The sequence below is a fragment of the Mchenga conophoros genome, linkage group LG17, assembly GCF_057382185.1.
Source record: "Mchenga conophoros isolate Kocher_MC1m ecotype Shallow Benthic linkage group LG17, M_conophoros_male_GT1.1, whole genome shotgun sequence".
NCBI lineage: Eukaryota > Metazoa > Chordata > Actinopteri > Cichliformes > Cichlidae > Mchenga > Mchenga conophoros.
The window spans coordinates 40478730-40499612 of record NC_140542.1 but is presented as its reverse complement, the minus strand read 5'-3'; the positions used below and the strand labels follow the sequence as shown (position 1 = coordinate 40499612).

Genomic DNA, 20883 nt, shown 5'->3' with positions numbered 1-20883 from the left:
AGCAGGAACACAATGGCTGCGTGAAAAATTATGTTCCTCTAAAACTATTAACTAATGAATCAGGAGAGCTTTCAGTGTGCACTCCTAACAGTACAGCGTTGGCTGGAGCATCTATCATAAAACAAGAAAGCACAAATAATTTAGAAATCTGTCAAATACTTGGTCAAAACTAAAAATTATATCATTACTTATGATGAAAATAGCAAATTAAATTCATGTTCAGGAAGGCAAGTATGTATAATAACTAAATATAATACTGTAATGCACTGCTGCAGCATTGCACATAACAAACTCCCGTGTGTGCTGTTGTTACATTTAGAGCCCAATTACTCAATAAATTGGAAAAATACAGTTTTGGAAATTCTTTTGTTACAAAAGTTAAAATACTTCATGAATATGATGAAGACATCTTTCCGTCTTTGCATTTTCTGCTTACTCCATTTACAACTATTTGATAAAGGCGATTGTTTCATCTGCTTTTTCCTAGCTTAGTGTGGCCTGTACACACATTCCTCCTGTAGCTCTGTGGCCCGGCCCACACCTGTGACTGTGATGCTGTAGGTTCATAATGAGGCTGTAACTTCCTCCGTTTCCTTTTGACACCATTGCTGCTTGTCTCTGGCAAGGCCACGTGGCTCACAAACATGACATTATTAGAGTCTTTGGAGGTTTGAATTACACAGACAAGACAATCATACCACCACATGCATTTCCTCAGTCCTGAAAACAAACACACACACACACACACACACACACACACACACACACACACACACACACACACACACACACACACACACACTGCTACACTGTGGTTTATGTGAGCGTAACATAAGGGTTAACAAACAGGTGCTCCCCAAAACCAGACAAGTAAAAGCCGACACACAGACAAAGGTGACGTTTATTGCTCTGCCTATAACACCGAAAGCATGAACTCCAGGGTGGACCGAGGCCCAAATAACAGACAAGACAAGCAAACCCAAGTCGTACCCCTAACTCTAGTTCCCACTTTCTGCTTCAATGCTATTTACAAATGGGCAAAGTTATTGGCAGCATTAATCACTATGAATCACTTAGAGGCTGAGGAAATACGCTTGGACAGGGCCAGCACTGGTTGGCCAAGAATCTCCTAGATTTTTATTTTTTTAACTTTTCTTCATCATTAATGTAATCCAGTGATATTTACCAGTATTTCCAATCACAGTGCACAGCTAAGATTAAATAAAACGCTCAAATACTACATCTCACAGAAAACATTTAATATTATCCAGAGATTATTAAAATAAACTTTAAATAAAATAATTTTTCATTTCACCTTTGTAAAGCAGAAAACAGGTAAACAGGTAAATAATGTCTTGAGCTTTGTACCCAAGGAAAGTAAAGAGGGTTAGTTAAAGGGTCTTTCTCTATAATGAACAATTCAAGCTACATTAAATGCATCACAGCCAAGTATTTGGCCGACATTGTAAACATCGAGCTTGACTCTTCTGTTGCAATGATGTGTCCATGTCTTGTGTGGAAAGCACATAAACAGGTCGTACTTCCACATACGTGCCCCTACAGAGCTACTCTGGAGAACTGACGGGGCACCGTCACACAGCTCCTCCCTGCTGAAGTGCAGTCAGTTCTCTGCGGCTGTTTTTGTTTGTTTGTGCATCCATTCACTTCCACTTATCCTTTTCAGGGTCGTGGGGGGCGCTGGAGCTTATCCCAGAGGCGAAAGGCGGGGTACACCCTGGACAGGTTGCCCGCCTGTCGCGGGTCTAACACGTGGACACAGACATTTGCACTCACATTCACACTTGTGGCGAAATCCCACGCAAACACAGGGAGAACATGCAAACTCCACACAGGAAGACGCCGGCCTGGTGGTGGAATTGAACCCAGGACCTGTTTGCTGTGAGGCAACAGTGCTAACCACTGTGCTGCCTTGTTTGTTTGTTTTTTGTTGACACACTGCAAAGTGACAACATTTTGTAATTTTAGCAGAGAGCAGCTGTGATCAACTATAACAAACTACATTACAAAGATCTGCTTGGCTAAATACAAAGGAGAGCTCACTGTACTGTTTTAATGTGGAAAGGCTGTTCAGTGAGAGCATTTCACGCAGGCCTTTGCCGTGTGCACCTCATGATTAATGGGCTTATACACTGAACCACCTTTAGCATCAGTAACTTGGTGTAATAATCTTCTGTATCACATGATCATTATGGAGGAGTTATGGCCAACTTTGCTTCAGTTCACTGAGGTTTCTGTCACAGGAGTTTAAGGTCTGCACGTTGGGCCACTGCAGCAGCTAAAGTTAGCACCTGCAGGTGGCGCTATATAAATAAAACTGAATTCAGTTCAGTTCACTTGAATTCAATGCTGCCTGCTACGCAGACATCATACACGCTACACTACTGTGTGTTCTTAGTGTATAAATGTGATAACAGAGATTGCACTACTGTCAGTTTGCTCCACCAACAAACTCCCATAGAGCTGCTTGCATTATTAGACACAGTGCATATAAGGGCTATAATGTGACACCGAGCTGAAAACACAGCAACACACAAAACAAAGAGAAACTGAATAAATATGACACTGGAATAGAAGGAATAATAAAAAACAACAGTTTCTTCATTGAGATCTTTAGAAGCCGTCAAAAGTATAGAAGGCAAATAAAAATCGAGTGTTAATGTCTCCTCCTCTTCTTGGAGTTGTGCGTCCTCGCTGCCACATTCTGACACTTTTCACTGTGGACACTGTGAGGAGTTGATGTCAGTGGCATCTATGTCCTCCTGCGACCGGCTGCTAGCAGCTGTGGGGCACATATAACAAGGGCTTGACTCTTATTCATACTGTTCAGCTGGCTTCTCGTGTCATACCTGCAGGAGGTTTTTGGCTATAGCTGGTTCCCATTTGGTGTGTAGGTTCTTGTTGCTTCTTGTATGTCTGCTAATCTGCCTTCTGGCAGCTCCACCCCTTCAGTCAGGGTCACTTTTCCTCTCTTTTCAGCTGTTTGGTCACACTTATCCAAACGGCCCCACTCATGTCCTGATGAATGACTCAATGTCTCGCTTACTTCTGACATGTACCTTGATATCATCCACGTACAGGAGGTGGCTGACGGTAACAACACTCTTGAATCGTTATCCATATCCGCTGTTAGTGATGAGCTTGTTCGGGGCAACACCAAGGCGTTCCCAGGCCAGCCAAGAGATATAATCCCTCTAGGTTGTCCTGGGTCTGCCCGGGGGCCTCCTCCCGGTGAGACATGCCTGGAATACCTCACCCATTAGGCATCCAGGAGGCATCCTTGTCCTTTCAATGTGAAGGAGCAGCGGCTCTACTCTGAGCCCCTCCCGGATGGCTGAACTTCTCACCCTCTCTAAGGGAGAGGACAGCCACCCATCGGAGGAAGCCCATTTTTGCTGCTTGTATTCGCGATTTCATTCTTTGAGTCACTACCCACAGCTCTGACCATAGGTGAGGGACGTAAATCGACCGGTATATTGACAGCTTTGCTTTTATACTCAACTCTCTCTTCACGGCGGACGGTACAGCATCGCTCCATCATATGGTAAATATAAATGAGTCTGGTCTCTGTCCAAAACGTGTTTGGTTTCAACTGAATTTCACTGCAACTTTAAGAGCACTTGCACTATTTTCTTGATCCTTAAAAAGTCACTTAAATTCAACCATAGTTACTGATGGGGGCAGTATATTCAAAACCTATAAGCTCTGTTTGACTTATTATTTAAATAACTTTCTCAACATGACCTGTTGGATTGTTGTGTTTCACTAACAATCTGCTTTTGCTGAATCAACATAATTACTTAAATCCGGTTAGGCAGGTTATGTTTTGAGTAATGGGGAGAAGTCCCATTAGTCGAGTCCATGTTTGAAGTGGGGGAAGGGAGGTTTGTATGAAACATTCGTCATCCTTCTGCTCTCCCCTTGGCCTGAAGCTGCCTGTGTTTCCACATTTGATTTCCTGAGAAGTGCTAACCTCTCCGGTGCTTGTCTCTGTGGACAGAAATGCTTGAGCAAGCCAAACTCCGACCCTTTGGCATATTTGTGAGCTGGCAAACACATTACATCCTTTCACTGAGGTATCCTCCTTCCAGCAGTTAGACTCAGGCACACTGCTCTCACAAACCCAAATGGATTTCTATCTCAGTCATTTTAGTTAAATTGCCCTTCAGCCTTCTGCAAACGTCTCTGAGCCAGACACCATTTCCTCTCCATTACTGATAGTGACTGGAAGTGATACTGAACGAGTGCATTTCTATACACATCCACTCATGTGAGTGCTTTTCTGTTCTCAGTCTCTGGATGTCTAAAGCTTTATTTTTGGGCTCAAAGGCCTTAGAATAAAGAAGGCCAAAGGTCAAACACCATTGCATCACATTAAAGGTTCATTGGAAGGTTATTGTTACTCACTTGAATATGATAATGAAGAGCTGTTATGTGAACATACAGTTAATAGGACTCCGGCTTGCTGCTACTTTCTGCAGGAGAGGATGGATCTTTCGTTACCTGAAATATCCTTTACACTCCTGTGTCAATCTAATGTATTCATATGTATTATTCTTTCGTACTGGAGGGGCTCGAAGCCGAGTGTGAAGCGGTGGGAATGAGAATCAGCGCCTCCAAATCTGAGGCCGTGGTCCTCAGCTGGGAAAAGGCTTTGCGTGCCCACTCCGGGTCAGGGATGAGTTCCTGCCCTGGAGTTTAAGTATCTCGGGTCTTGTTCACAAGTGAGCGGAGAAAGGAGCTGGAGACGGGTCGGTGCTGCGGCTGCAGTCCAGAGCTGAGCGTTCCTGCTTATCACGACTATTCTTCAACTTTGTTCTAAAAGGTCCTCTGCCTACTGACAAATCTGAAATATTGCATCAAAATTCTTGGAAGATCTGGCTGGGGTGGCTGTGGCTCCAGAGGTATTACAGGTCATGTACCAATCTGAAGGTTGGTGGTTTGACTGGCTGCTCCAGTCTGCATGCAAATATCCTTGGGCGAGATACTGAGTGCAGGGCGCTCTCTGATTCATCCATCAGTGTAAATGTGGGTGTGTTTCCCAGATGAGCATCAGTGTGTGGTCTGTAAGGTCTTAGATACAAATTTGTTCCTGGATTTTCTCGTTTTGGCTACAAACAATTTTAAAACAACTTTATTGTTTCATAAGCATTAAACATGATCCTAGAACAGAGCAGCTTCCTGTGCCTGATGATCTTATGTCATTTTTGAATGTAGCTTAAGCCTGAACCCGAGTTCTGTGCTTATATTTATTCCTGACTCTCAGACTTAAACACCTCAGAGTCAGGCGAAACGTTAAAAACTAAAATCGTCCTTTAAACATTAATTTAGTGAAATACTGGATTATCCTATCAGATTATTATGAAGGACCAAACATATTCACTCATCCATTCAAATCATTGAATTCAGGTGTTCCAGTCACTTCCACGATCACAGATGTATAAAATCAATCACCCAGGCCTGCAGACTGCTTCTACAGACATCTGTGAAAGAATGGGTCGCTCATTTCTTCAATACTGAGACTTCCACAGTTAACTGTGAGTGGTATTATAACAAAGTGGAAGTGACAGCAGCTCAGACACAAAGTGCTGGCCCACAGGAAATCACAGAGCGGGTTCGGCGGACGCACAGAGGTCATTCCCAGAGAACATTGGGGAACAGGATTCCACGGCTCCACAGCTGCATCCACGCCTTACATCACCAAAAGCAAAGCATCAGAGACACACTGCTGTAAACCATGCTGGACATCAGAGCAGAGGACATGTGTTCTCTGGGCTGAGGAGTCGCACTCCTCTGTCTGCCAATCCGACTGACAAGTATGGTTTTGCCAGTTGCTGGTTTTATGTAGACTGCGAAACATTCCCAGTGGAAACCTGAGCTTTTACTTTTTCTTTGTTCTTTGGTGGTCATGGTAGAAAGGTTTGACAGTCCTCTGCCAGATGGAAGGTCATGCTATCCGGTTGTTCAGTGATGAGGTGACGAATCCTACTTCCGGGTCTAAAGTAGTCTGCGTTTAATATGGCTTTTGTGTTGTTAACATGTTTAATGTTTTGTATTTTCTTCTATTTGATCTCAAAAAGCTCCTAAAACAGTCAGTGATCACTGTTGACCTCCCTCGGCTTTTATTACCGCTAATCATTTATTTAAGCTCAGCTTTTAAAACCTTAGGATGTAACTACAGCCCAGCCCATGCAGCAGTATATGAATGACTAACCTCGTATTGTGGATGGATTATCTCAGTTGTTCTCCTGGCTGAAAGTTTGGTCCTTTTACAGCATCCCGCCATGCGATTACATTTGTTCCTGACCACCGAGAACACTCACGGTAACTTTTATCGAGTGGAAAAAAAGTTAGCTTGTTTATATTATGCTAACATAGCTGTGTCGCTAGCGGTCACGTAGCACATCATTATATACCAGCTAGCCCAACTTCAGTAACCCTACAAACGTCACTGCTGTTTAGTTTTCTGTCTTCATTTATGCTGGAAGTGATAGCAGAGCTGTACGTTTGAATTTGTTTCCAAAACCCCGCAGTCAGGACATGCTATATTGTATTTAGATAGAAGCTAGCAAGCTAACTCCCTGCTAACTTCTAACTCCGTTAAATGTCATAAATTCCGTTTTCATGGATGCCTGGATGTTAAACTCAATTGTTACACCTGGTAGAGCAGAACGCTGATCATTTTATTAAAGATGAAAGACTTTAGACAGTTTTTCAACTCTCAGTAATGCCACAGTGATCGTTTGATATATGGACCTGCAGCGGAGTTTAGGTCCAGACACGACTAGTGAAGTCAGACTAAACAACCGGATAGTTCAAGCTCTGCATGGACTCATTTTTGCATGACACACTTCATCTCTCCCTCTGTCCATCCTCCCTCCTCCTGCCAGTAGGATCAGAAGGGGAAGCAGACAGCCATCCCTGATGCTGTGTTTTCCCAGTTGGGAGACACAGAGACACAGATGGGTGTTGGAGGCTTCATCACGTGAGGGGGGAGCTTGTTCATGTCAGTGGCACAATTACAACCTTTAAGGAAGTGACTCCTTCAAGGCCAACTTGAACTACCTAAACTTTCCTCACACAGAAGCTGATTAATGGATGAGTTCTGATACAGCACTCAAAGCACTTTATGCAATATTACCATTAAAATTTAGATTTTTTGGAGCCTTTATTTAACCTGACAGTGGAACTCGTAGCTAACATGGTTAGTGAGCATGTGTTTCAATGGAAAGAGAAATCTGATCTCTGAAAATGTGCCCAAGCGTGAACAGAACATGGTTTAAACCTAGGACACGGTCAATGATTGCTTTACTTAAAAAGCCAATAATCCAGCTGATTACAGACTGATTTCAATCTTCCTTCATTTCAACATTTTTCTCTAAAGAATCATTAAAAGAGAGATAGACATCATCTGTTTCACCATCTGCAGAGCAGTGGTTGATTGATTGACTGTAATCTGAATGCTACATGGACTCACAGCCAGTCTGCAAGAGACATTTACAGATATATCATTATTTCCATCACTGGTTGCTTGCAGCTACAGGTGCTTTTGACTTCAAATTCTCATCAAATGTCGATAACAACCCGTCCAAACCACACGCGCACTAAAATCAAACTAACTTGACAATACGAGTTAGTTTGATTTTGCCCAAAAGCAGAATGGATTCTGCGGATCAAGTTCGGGCAGTGATGGCAAAACAGGGATACCTGTTAGGTCCCATGAACAATCCATCCAGTTTTTGATAACTCAGTATAAAGCTATTAGTGACAGGCAAGAGAAGATTCTTGCATCTCTTCAAGGACCGCAACCGGCTTGGTACCTGTTCCTTCCGAGCCTGCTCTGTTTCCTGCCCCAAAAGCTCCACAACCCCAGATGTCATTTCTAGTGAGCCCCAGGAAGCTCTGTTGTTTCATGATGCTTCAACCCCAGACCCTGAGCTGTTCACTGGGGAGCAAGGTCACTGCGGAGGGTTCTTACTACAGTGCTCCCCACGCTCTTTCCCTAATCACCCCAATTACCCCAATTAGGTTAGATAATCCCTAAAATTATTTTACCTAATTGGGAGATTGAGAGGTAAGGCTTTGAGTTAGGCTGAAGCATATTTGTCCTCCTGATCAGTACAGTCCTGCTCCTATGATGAGTCTCTCTCTCTCTCTCTCTCTCACTCGCTCTCCCTTTGCAATGATAATCACTTCAAGAAGAGAGGCTGAAAGCAGCAGATCCCACAGACCACCCTGCAGTTCTCTTGCAGTTTCTGCTCCCACGTCTTCAGCTCCAGTATCAACATCCGCTCATGTCACTGCATCTTCCTCTGTACAGGCTGCTACCGAGCCTATGGAGATTGGTCGCTCTTTGCTCACTTCGCTGACCATTTCCTTGCTGTCTGTCCCAAAAGGCTCCGCCCACCATCCAGGACGTCACCCGATCCCACTCAGCCATCCCCTCCCGAGACACTCTCCAACGGTCTGCGAAGTACGTCTCATCAGATCAGATAGTTTAATCTGTCCTCGGTCCGCAGATAATCTTTCTCTCCCTGTATTTCAGAGCTCCCCACTCGAGTTACCTCAGTGTAGTTAGCACCTGTGATATTCCACGAGCTAACTCCACCTGTGCTCTTGTAAATAAAGTCAGTGTTAGGATCATTCCTATTGGTTCTACATGTTTAGGTCCACGTTCACGTACTGGCCTTGACAGCATGCTGAAGTGCATTTAAAGTTTGCTGAACAGCATTTAGACAAGCCTGGAAAGATACTGGTCAATCCAAATGTAAACTCTTTGGATGCCACAATAAACACCATATTTGGTTTGGAGAGCAAAAGATAAAACACCATACCAACAGTGAAGTTTGGAGGCAGGAAGCTGTCAACACTAACAAATGCCTCTGTACAAAGTATTAAATACATTTCAGTAAAAGTACTATATTTGGTGTAATACTTTTCCTTGTGTCATTTCTTACACATAACTTAACTTATGGACATCTATGGTCCCATTTGTGATCGGATGTGTTGTTACCAACATCTGGTGAGAATTTACAAATATATTTTGTAAAGATGTTATTGTGTCATCTTTATTACTTATTTTACCTGGCCTGAGCGACCCAGGGTCCCTGAGCAATTATGGACATGTGTGTTTTTGGTGTGCTGTCTCTCGTTCTCCCTGCTTGCAGGTATATGTGTGTGTGTGTGTGTGTGTGTGTGTGTGTGTGTGTGTGTGTGTGTGTGTGTGTGTGTGTGTGGATGCCGGTGTTTCTGAGAGCACCTGTTTACAGCCACCTTCAGGCCTGGTGGGTGTGGCCCTGCCAGGTGGTTGGCCACACCTGAAGACCATCAGACAGCTGATTAGTCGGAGGAGCTACTTAAGAGTGCGGTGGAGCGCTCTCTGACGCTGGATCATTGCGTGACTTCACGTTAGTCTCTCGGCCAGTCAGTACGGTTAGTCTGCCGCAGGGTGCTCAGACACTGAGGAGCGGGGACAAGGAACACTGACACTGGGAAGAGGACATGTCACGGGAGTTGGGAACGCACTGCGGATTTATTGTTATGTTTTCCATTCACTGTAAATAAATGCACTGGTAAGCACACAGAATCCAACATCTGGGTCCTCCTTCCTCACATCCCCATGGTTGGCCAGCGTCAACCGTGAGAGAATGATCCAGCCAAACATGGGTCTAGCGGACTCTGAGGAGAGGCTCGGGAGGGAGATGATGGACAAAGTTTACAGACTGTGTGATTTGTGGTGGGAGAAGCCCGGGGAAGGGTTGCATCGCGCCGTGGAGAGGCGACTGCAGGAAACGCTTTTTAAATTCCCCTGGCTGGTGGACTCTCTCAACCCAGTTGTCATGGACTTCCTGCTTTCAACACTTAACCTCCACTCTCCTACTCAGGCTGCTCACCGGCCCGGACAGCCGGTGGATTCACAGCCTGAGGAGGAGCCCGCGCTGCCCGTGGAGAAGCTCAGCGAGCCGGAGAGACCAGCAAGGCCAGCGCGTCCACGTCCGGCACGGCCAGCACGTCATGGATCATGCGCCATGTGACACTGTGGCTCACCGGAGCTGCGCCGGCTACCACTGGATTCCATGGCAGGCCGCCACAACTGTTTCGCCGCTGCTGCCGGACCCATGGCCGCCCGCTGGAGCTGCAGCACCGCCGCTATTGCGCCCTTGGCAGGCCGCCTGAAGTGTCCTGCTGCTATCACGGGACCTTTGTTATAGTTATCGGCCGCCTGAGACTGTTTTATGGGGATTTTTCCTTTTTTTGCACCGCTGCTGGATGCACGGCCTGACTTTGGGACTGTGACCTAGGAGGGTTTGTTGTTTTTGCTTTTGGTCCTGGCCCTCCGTCCAGGACCCCCTGCTGCCCACACTGGGTTGGTTGTACTGTGGTGTTTTGTTTTAGGGTCGTCGGGAGCTGACCTTTAGAGGGGGGTTGGCCTGTGTCAACCGTGACAGTACATGCTATCAACCTTTTATAATTCAAGTGCTGTAATGGCTGTATTTAAAAATATATAGTATTAATCACCCTAATTGTCATTATCACCACCTCATCTCATAGTGATTGAACAGAGTTTCAGTCCTGAATGGGTAAGTCCAGTTATAGTGACACTGGCATGGGACTTGGCATTACAACATAGAGACAGAGGGGAGTGGAAAGGTGAATTTGTCAACAATGGGTTTGGCCTCGTTTTTAACATTCAATTCAATTTTATTTCTACAGCGCCAAATCACAACAACAGTCGCCTCAAGGCGCTTTATATTGTACAGTAGATCGTACACTATAACAATCATATGAGCCCCTATGAGCAAGCGCTTTGGCGACAGTGGGAAGGAAAAACTCCCTTTTAACAGGAAGAAACCTCCAGCAGAACCAGGCTCAGGGAGGGGCGGGGCCATCTGCTGTGATTGGTTGGGGTGAGAGAAGGAAGCCAGGATAAAGACATGCTGTGGAAGAGAGACAGAGGTTAATAACAGATATGATTCAATGCAGAGAGGTCTGTTAATACATAGTGAGTGAGAAAGGTGACTGGAAAGGAAAAACTCAATGCATCATGGGAATCCCCCGGCAGCCTACGTCTATTGCAGCATAACTAAGGGAGGATTCAGGGTCACCTGGTCCAGCCCTAACTATATGCTTTAGCAAAAAGGAAAGTTTGAAGCCTAATCTTGAAAGTAGAGATAGTGTCTGTCTCCTGAATCCAAACTGGAAGCTGGTTCCACAGAAGAGGGGCCTGAAAACTGAAGGCTCTGCCTCCCATTCTACTTTTAAATACTCTAGGAACAACAAGTAGGCCTGCAGAGCGAGAGCGAAGTGCTCTAATAGGCTGATATGGTACTACAAGGTCATTAAGATAAGATGGGGCCTGATTATTTAAGACCTTGTATGTGAGGAGCAGGATTTTGAATCCTGGATTTAACAGGAAGCCACTACAGTCCCTGTCAGTACATGAGGCCAGCTCTGTCACTGGGACAGTCTTGATTGGTTTCATCCTCTCTTTATGTGCTTAGCTTATTGCTCTCCATCATATTGTCCCTGCCTTGATGCAAAGTCCCATTTCCAATCAGTTGAAAGTGTGAAATTTGCATCAAATTTGCATAATGATGACAGCCTTCCTCAAGAACTGCTGCAGACTGTGCTCCCTGTCTGCCTCTTCTCTCCTTCTGTCTTTCCTGTTCCATGATTTTTTTTTGTGTGCCCGCTAAGCTCTCCGCCTCTCCGATCCTCTTTGTGCCCTGCCTATTCATACAATGAGAGAGCGGTCTGGCAGGCCTCGAGTCTAAGCTTGCTGCTATAATTAAACCTGTGGTGTCAACGTCCACCACTCCAAATCCAGGAAGCAACCAGCAGATACAGACACATAGTTACAATCACGTACCTGACACCAAAATCTGAGTGTGCTCGTGTTCCTCCTGTCAACATATGCACATGTGCATCTGTGTGCCCTCTGTGGTCTGGAACCATCAGCTTGTTATTACAAATGATATTTTTTATTTTCAACAACTTGGCTCTGTGATATAAATAAAACTGCCACACAAACCACACTGTCTTAAATGTCATTTAATGTTGTTAGTGTCGCTCAAGGTCAAACAAAAGTGAGGGACAAGAATGCTTCTTGCTTACATGGATGGTAAACGGTAAACAGACTGGTTCAGGTAGTACTTTTCTACTCTGAGCACTCAAAGCTATCATTCACACACATCCATAGTCCGATGGATGCATCCTCGGGCTTCGTATTGCCCGAGGATGTTTGGCATTGTAACAACCCTTATTATGGCATAGCACCACTAGGGGGCGTGTCCCATTATTGTAGCAGTTGAAGAGTCTCCTAATGCAGCTGCAGCCATTACAGCAGAGCATGCTGCTCTCCGTGCATCTGTTTAGAGAAACTGTACCATTGCAAGGGGCTGCAGCGGCGACTACCTGACCCCGCCACATGTATGTGTGACCTTGTATGATCTTGTTCTCTTAACACCAAATAAAGGTCTGTTCTTCTATTTAACTGACTGACCTCCGAGTTTTCTGGCTAACACACCACATGCCTGCTGGACCTGCTAGCCGCTCCTTCCTCACCAGACCGCTGTTGCCAACTGGAGAACCACCAAATTCATGTTGATTGTATGGATGACGGCACATACAAGAACCAGATTATGTTTGTATGTAATGATAAGTCATTTAGTTATCAGACCACACTGAGTGATGGTTTCCATCAGACTATAGGAAGACCAACCTGTTTCAAAATCAAATGCTCTGTTACGAAGACACTTCTCTTTGTAACACGAATGCACTGCTGGACAGAATTATAGTGTCGGAGCAGTTTACCATATGTGCTTACTCTTTTTATATTGCATCACTTTATTTCTTGGTAACATAATGGGCCCGTGCAGTCACAGCAGGCTATCCTAGTGAGACAGCAGCTGTGGGCAGGCCCTACAGCAGGTAGATGAGTTCAGTGAGGGGGAACATTAGCATTCTTCTTGGGTCATCACTGACTATCACACAATATGAATCTTAAAATAGTGTCTTCTTACAAATTTGAGGTGTCCATGAAAATGTGATTTCTAAGAACAACTAATAGTATGTAGAGCTTTTGAAGCCAGGACCACTGACAAACTCTAATAAATGAGACTGGTGGGGGGCCGAGGGGAATTTAGTCCAGTTCAGCTGGGTTTGGATGTCTAACTGGTCTTCATAAAGTTAAACATATAGTTCACGTACATGCAACAAATACACATCTAACAGTACTGAGCTTCTCAAAAGGTAACGAGGCAAGAGGCTGCCTGGCATCAGCGTGATGGTCGGAGCCCACAGATCATCATTTCTTGCCTTTCGCTGTGATGCCGGCTGCAGTTTAAAAGGAGGGCATCTAAAATGTCACAGCAAGCTGCAGAAGGCTGTCTGCTAAACCACAGACTCACCTCAACAGGACAGCATGACACCCATGATGGACGGCATCCCTCTAAATCTCTCTGCACTGCCTCATGCTGCAATCAAACTTTAAAGGAACTCTTAATTCCCAATGCTGCTTTTTGCTGTCATGTTGTTGGAGTTTGTAGGGCCTTTACTTTTTCTTTAGAACATCTTTGATCTCAGACATTCCTGATTACAGAAGAAATTAAATATTCAGCAGACAGAACACAAAAGAATAAAATCAAGCAAAGAACCATTTAAAAATCTATTGGATAAATAATTTTTCAAAGCCTAGCATAATAAACTCAATGATAACAAAGGGTTTGTTACATTTTAGAGTTCATTCCATTTCAAAGGTACGTAGTACTTCAGATCAGCAACAAGGTTAGTGCACTCGTGGAGAATGCAGCGTAGCATACACAAGGCTGCGATGACTAAACAATAAAAACGGTAGAAGGTTATATGAAAAACATCCAAAACATCTTCATCTTACAAACTAAAATTTCACAAGATTGGCTGTAGGATGTGTTTTGATCAACCCAGACCAGAAGCATAACATACCGACGAATGTGACAGATCCTCGGTATGTTACACGCTGGGAGGCATGAGAGCGGGTTGGCATGAATCTATACATGTGTTTTACGTGTCATGTGAAAATCAACCTAACAAAGCATTGTGTATGTTAATCACTTTGGAAAACACATCTGATAGGGTTAAGGTTAGGGACGGCTGGACTACGCCTAGGGGCGTGGCAAATCTTTGGTATGTTGCACGTTGGGAATGATAATGAGCATGGAAGAGTTACTACTGCTACTACTACCAATACTAGTACTAGTAATATATGAAGTACTATATGTACTATTGAGTTAGAGCTGGGCGATATGAGATTTTTTCATATCACGATATGTTTTTTTCATTTCAGGCGATAACGATATCTATCACGATATAAGCCAAATAACTATATTTGTAAGATTTAAATGTGCCGTTGCTCACACTTCAGCATGCAGGCTGAACCACTAACCTTCCAGTTAGCAGATTACCTGCTCTACCTCCTGAACAGCAGCCAGTGTTACACCGGTCACTAATCAGTTCTACTGGTAATAGGCCAATTGGCCAAGTCTGTAGTAATTTTCCTAAACTCAGTGCAGCCTGCAATACTGCTGTCCACAGTATATTTTACTTAATAGACTTCAGCTCTTGGCTGTCGACCATAATATCCTATTAGAGTGATTACAACATGCTGTAGGTATTACAGGTACTGTGCTGCAGTGGTTTGTATCATATCTATCTAATAGACTCCACTTTGTGCATGTAAATGGAGAGTCCTCTTCACACACTGAGGTTAATTATGGAGTTCCACAGGGTTCAGTGCTAGGACCAATTCTGTTTACACTTCTTCATGCCCCTCTTCTATGGAACCAGCTTCCAGTTTGGATTCAGGAGACAGACACCCATCAATCCTAAAACGTTTTTTTTGTTTTGTTTTGTTTTTTAAAGCTTATAGTTAGGCCTGGAACAGTTGACCCTGAATGCTCCCGTAGGCTGGGATTCCCATGATGCACTGTTTGTTTTTCACTCATTATGTGTTTATACATGACTCTGCATTTAATCATTACTTATTATTAATTCCTGGTTCTCTACCACAGTGTGTCTTTGTCTTTGCCCCCTCACCACCAACTGCTCGCAGCAGAACATCTAGCATCACAACTTAACCCGCTGCTAATGGATGAGATCCCCCCAGAATGGCTAACTGAAAGATGGATAGTCCCAATCCCCCAAGGATTCCCAGAAGGGACCAATGTCATCCGACTGCAGGCCAATAACCTGCCTGTCGCAACCACCAAATACCTAAAGAGAGTAAGACAAGTCCTGAGGAGTCAGCTGAATGACAAGAACAATATCTGGACAATTAACACATGAACCCTGCTGGTCATCAGATACCATGATGTCATAATAATCTGTCTAACGAAGGAAACAGAAGTTACTGACATCAAAACAAGAAAGCGCTCAACCATGCATGTCGGGTTTCCTCCAAGTCGAGCATCCTGAGATTGTACACTAAGCAGAAGGAAGGAGGCCGTGAACGAGTCACTGGATAGTGTCAGAACCACTATCCAAGATGAAATAACAAAGATCCATGAGTACATTAGGAAGATGGGATCTGCTGGAGCCCCTCCAACAGGAGCCCAGTTTGGGGATGACTGCTCCCTTCACCCTCCACAACTTCTCTAGCTTCTGTCTTAGTCCTCGGTATTTCTTCAGATTCTCATGTTCCTTTTTCCTGATGTTGATGTACCTACATCTATCACTATGGTTGTAGTCATGTATATTACACACACACACACACACACACACACACACACACACACACACACACACACACACACACACACACACACACACACACACGCATGGTCATCAATCTGATCAATGCATTTACATTACCACTGCATTGGAACCACTGAACCAACATTTGCATGACCTATATTTATATGTGTTACTGATTATAACAAGCTGCACCTGTCCTGTCAGTAAATTACCTGCAGCTGGATATCATCTCTTAGTTGGTACCTTGCTCTAAATTGCCTGGCTCTATATTATATTTGAAAGCATGTTTCAAGCTCACTGCATCATATTAAGGTTGAAAATTAAATCATCAAGATGTCATCTAGCAGGTGGGTATTAGGATGATTTCTACAAGCTCTCCGGGTCCATATGGATGCAGAACTGAGCTGCAGAACTCTAAAGTCTACTGAAGTCGACTTAAGTCTGAAATGCATTGCTTTCATTAACTGTTTTAAAAGCATTTGATTAGCCATTAGGAACACACAAGTTTCTGCTGGTTTAGATAAATGCATAACCACCTGAATAAACAAAGACATAGAACAAAAGCAAGTATACAGTAGAATCAAATAATGGAGTGAAGATGCAAGGGAAACAAAGCGGCACGTTGCGAGCCGGTAAGAAGACTGACCGTCATGCATGTGTGTGCATGCGCATTTTCTGTATCTGCTTAGAAGATCCCAGTAATGAAAAGGGTTATCTCCACCTGTCAGCACACGGGCCTCAGCCAATTACTCACAGAGAAATGGATGTCATTCAAATGTCAGAGTCATTCCAGTGGCACGTGTTGCCTGAGCTATGTGTCAGGGTGTTAATTAAATGCATCTCACAGGCTGCGTGGATCAAACCTGAGTTAAACACAACAAAAGCAAACACCTGCTGAAATGTGCAGGTGTGCCTGAACAACGGGAATTGAGAGAATTGGTGACCAGTGATGGACATTAGACCAACTGTAAAAACTGGATGCAGCTGTTCACACTAAACCCAAACATTAACCATCTTCACTCATGCAGCCATCCCACTGGCGCCAGCTGAAGGCTGCCAAGGTCGAAGCTGACTGCAACAAGAAGATTCTCCATGATAACAGGATTGTTGTCAGAACTCTATTTATGGACACAACTGTATATGTTATGATTCTCAGTGATCCGAACCTTGTCTCTCGTTTTTTTACTGACATTTCTCTTGCTATAATGAACACCAAAATACTTTTGTTTGCTGTAATAGTTTCTTGTGTCCATACTGATCCTTAATCCACAAAGCTCTTCTAATGGAAGGAGCTGAGACAGCTGGAATAAATCCAAATCTTCTGCCATTTAATTCATATCAGTCAAACCAATCTTATCTCTAGTACAAGTGTTAATTAACAATTAATTAATTGCAAATTAACAGTTTGTGCTAAATTGTGTTTTTGTGTTTCATTGGTAGAAGGATAGTTGCTACGATTAGGTAAGTATGTACTCACACTCGTGGTTTTTCATCGTCACTGTACCGTGACAGCAGTGATGAAAAGTTAATATACTGTTAATACGGTGCAAGTGGTCAAACATGTATATCTATACACCACCGATCGAACGTTTGGACACACATTCTCACTTAATGGTTTTTCTTTATTTTTGCTACTTTCTACATTGTAGATACAAACTGAAGACATCAAATATATGAAGCAACAACCCTGCACTGTAAACATGTATAAGAAATTCCAGATTCATGTAAGCAACAAATGGCTATGCTAAATTAAGCTGTATTTACAAGTAAAATAATCACTTAGAAAGTTGGAAGCGTCGTTCGTGTCTGTATTGGAAGCCATGACATCTGCTTAATGAGCCTCCCTGCTCCTGAGAGTGCTGGCTATTCTCACACGGACCTCTTTCTGAAAAGCGCATTCAATGTTGATTTAAAGCTACAGATACAGAAAACCATAGGTTATACATGCAAGGTACCGAACATGAGCTGTGGGGTATTTGGGGGCTGAAATCTACATTCTGGGCACATGTGAACTAACCTTGATGATACTTAAAGTGGAGGAATATGAGGCGTTTAAAAAACTCATTATAAATGAAGCTTGATCAAACTTTCACTTCTCTTAATCTTCTCTAAGGAGCAGGCGTTTGTGTATTTGTTTAATGATTGTTGCTGATGCTCACTAATGAAGGTGCTGACATTTGTGTAGGAGCTTTAGCTGAACTCACCGCAGATTTACTTAGAAAGAGAAATAATTTTCATCTTTTTTGCAGGAGTCACCTGGCTTCTCTGCTCTGAGCAAACTGCCCAGAAAACCCCCATCCCGCCAGCAGTGACGCTGTCGTCGTGAGAACGGCATTTTTCTTTCCTCGTCTGTCGTCACCCGGAGCAGGAAGATTTGTTGTCTAACCTCCTGACGTTCAGAGAAACATTCATCCTGACCTGCTCTCATCAGCTCAGCTCAGCTCAGCCACCGGCTCAATCTGCCTGCATAACATCTGTCAAACAGTCAATGCGTGTTACCATGACAACACAAACTAGAGGGGGGGGCGTTCTTGGTTGGTACAAAGCACACGATAATGAGGCCCTTGTTTAGTCCCCCTTGTGTTAATCAGCAGTTGCAAATTAACAGTCTGTGGTTAGTGTGAGACGATGTTATGAGCAAACAGGGAGCACAAAGCTGATAACTATTGCCTTTCACTGAACACCCTGCCTGGATCCTGCTCCTGCACAATAATGCTCCCTTCATAGGACATAATTCTTGTGCTGTCCTGCAGTCCTGAGCAGTGAAAAGGACTTTCTTGTGTGGCGGGCAGCTGTGGCTACAGAGCTCCCTTCATCAGCTCTCCCTCCACACAGGCAGCAATTCTTCAGGGCAGGCAGAATAAGGGCCTGATTGATGTGGGCTCTTCCTAGAGGCCCACAGCACTCTGCTGACTTGATAAGCCATTGATTAAATGGGCAGAGGAAGATGAGGCTGGAGAGACACCGCGGGAGAGAGAGCTGCCTTCTAAAGAATGGAAATGTCCACTGATGTGAAATCAAACATGGTTTTTATGCTGAATGCTTCAGGAAGTCTAAGCAGTGCATCCCAGCTCGCTGTAAGTGCACTCTGTTTTGTGAGTTGTGTGGATTTGCTTTGCTTCTTTTATCTTGTATTTTATGTTTCAGCTGAACTGCACTGTTTCATTTGTTAGGGTGCATTTACACCACGCTGCATGCTAAAGTGCATGAGCGAGGTGGCCTAAAGATAAAAGTAACAACGTACAAAATGTAACTACTTTTTACATTGTAGACACAAACTGAAGAGATCACATATATGAATGAAGATATATGAAAGTATGTGGCAATGGAAAAACTGATAAATATTTTTTATATTTTAGATTCCTCAAAGTAGCCGCCCTTTGCTTTGTTGACAGCGCTGCAAACCCTCAGCCTTCCTCACTGAGCTTCATGATGTAGTCACCTGAAATGGTTTCACCTTATCAGGTAAATATGTTTAGAAAATTAGTTTCTTTCCTGGCACCCATTATTCTTGTTCATCTGTGGTTAAACACACACAACAAGCTCTGTATTGCTGAATGGAGCCTGTCGTGCCATGAGAACTGTCTACGCTCTGCCACACCCAGAGTCTCATCCTCCGCTCCATCTGAATTTGTCAAGTTACTCAAGTTCCGGTGGTCTATCATGACCTCGCTATGGTCTTTAGCAAAGACAGCTCTCTCCCTCCCTCCACATCGCCAATCCGGTCGTAAAGTCTGACGTCACTAGTCGTGTCTGGACCTAAACTCCGCTGCAGGTCCATATATCAAACGATCACTGTGGCATTACTGAGAGTTGAAAAACTGTCTAAAGTCTTTCATCTTTAATAAAATGATCAGCGTTCTGCTCTACCAGGTGTAACAATTGAGTTTAACATCCAGGCATCCATGAAAACTGAATTTATGACATTTAACGGAGTTAGAAGTTAGCAGGGAGTTAGCTCGCTAGCTTCTATCTAAATACAATATAGCATGTCCTGACTGCGGGGTTTTGGAAACAAATTAAAACGTACAGCTCTGCTATCACTTCCAGCATAAATGAAGACAGAAAACTAAACAGCAGTGACGTTTGTAGGGTTACTGAAGTTGGGCTAGCTGGTATATAATGATGTGCTACGTGACCGCTAGCGACACAGCTATGTTAGCATAATATAAACAAGCTAACTTTTTTCCACTCGATAAAAGTTAACGTGAGTGTTCTCGGTGGTCAGGAACAAATGTAATCGCATGGCAGGATGCTGTAAAAGGACCAAACTTCAGCCAGGAGAACAACTGAGATAATCCATCCACAATACGAGGTTAGTCATTCATATACTGCTGCATGGGCTGGGCTGTAGTTACATCCTAAGGTTTTAAAAACTGAGCTTAAATAAATGATTAGCGGTAATAAAAGCCGAGGGAGGTCAACAGGGATCACTGACTGTTTTAGGAGCTTTTTGAGATTAAATAGAAGAAAATACAAAACATTAAACATGTTAACAACACAAAAGCCATATTAAACGCAGACTACTTTAGGCCCGGAAGTAGGATTCGTCACGTCATCACTTAATGACCGGATACCACTGTGGGATAGATCTGCTCCTTGGTGCTCTACTTCCCACTAGTCGCCTGTACAGCCTGGCCAAACCTAAAAGTGAGGCCATGGAGCGGCATAGCACAGACTCATTAGGAGCCGGAATAATCTATCCATCCACATCGCTGCCTGAGCTGCGTTTTTTTCTTCGTGAAGACGAATGATAAGTCTCTGTCTGTGCACACACTTTCAAGGATTAAACAAAATCACCATTAAGTATCCTCTTCCACAGCTGTGTTCCGCCTTTGAACTTCTCCAGGGGGCTACTATGTTCAGTAAGGTGGATTTAAGGAATGCTTAACATTTGGTCAGGATAAGGGAGGGAGACAGCTTTCAGTACTCACCTCGGACATTTCGAGTGCTTGGTCATGCCCTTCGGTCTCACCAACGCCCCAGCAGTTTTCAGGCATTGGTCAATGATGTATTGAAGGATTTCATTAACCACAGTGTTTTCATGTACCTAGACAACATTCAGATTTTTTCAAAGTCTTTGGAAGAACACAAGAATCATTCTTGCAGACCTGCCAGACCAATCTTGTTAGAGAA

At 43.8% G+C, this 20883-nt stretch overlaps 1 protein-coding gene across 1 annotated transcript in view; it reads right to left on the bottom strand.

Annotated features, from left to right (window-relative positions):
* The window catches only part of tmem178bb (transmembrane protein 178Bb), a 69464-nt gene that overhangs the window by 34700 nt on the left and 13881 nt on the right, over positions 1 to 20883 (bottom strand). The window lies entirely within an intron of this gene.